This window comes from Nanorana parkeri, unplaced genomic scaffold (genome assembly GCF_000935625.1).
Source record: "Nanorana parkeri isolate BGI_ZX_2015 unplaced genomic scaffold, ASM93562v1 scaffold1540, whole genome shotgun sequence".
NCBI classification, from domain to species: domain Eukaryota; kingdom Metazoa; phylum Chordata; class Amphibia; order Anura; family Dicroglossidae; genus Nanorana; species Nanorana parkeri.
This window is the reverse complement of record NW_017307808.1, coordinates 243,174-243,523: the sequence shown is the minus strand read 5'-3', so window position 1 is coordinate 243,523 and position 350 is coordinate 243,174.

Genomic DNA, 350 nt, shown 5'->3' with positions numbered 1-350 from the left:
AATGAATAATAAGAAGAGACAGCAATAACATATTTAATAATTTTAAGTAAAGTGACTCTAAATGCTCCGTGTTTAAATAATATCTCAATACAGCATGGAGTACTACACCACCGCCAATTATTAACATTAGTAAACAATTCTCAAATACTATATTTTGGTGTTATTCATCTTGTGCTTGCATACCCCCCAGTCTGTGTGATTGAGCAATGTGTATTATTGCGTTTTTATCACCAATTGTCTTAAACTACAATTCCCAGATTCACTAGCCTCATAAAGGAAGAAGAGACAGAGGAGCATATTTTTCATGAAGGGACAAACATACAAATTAAAGTGCTGAATAAGATATATAT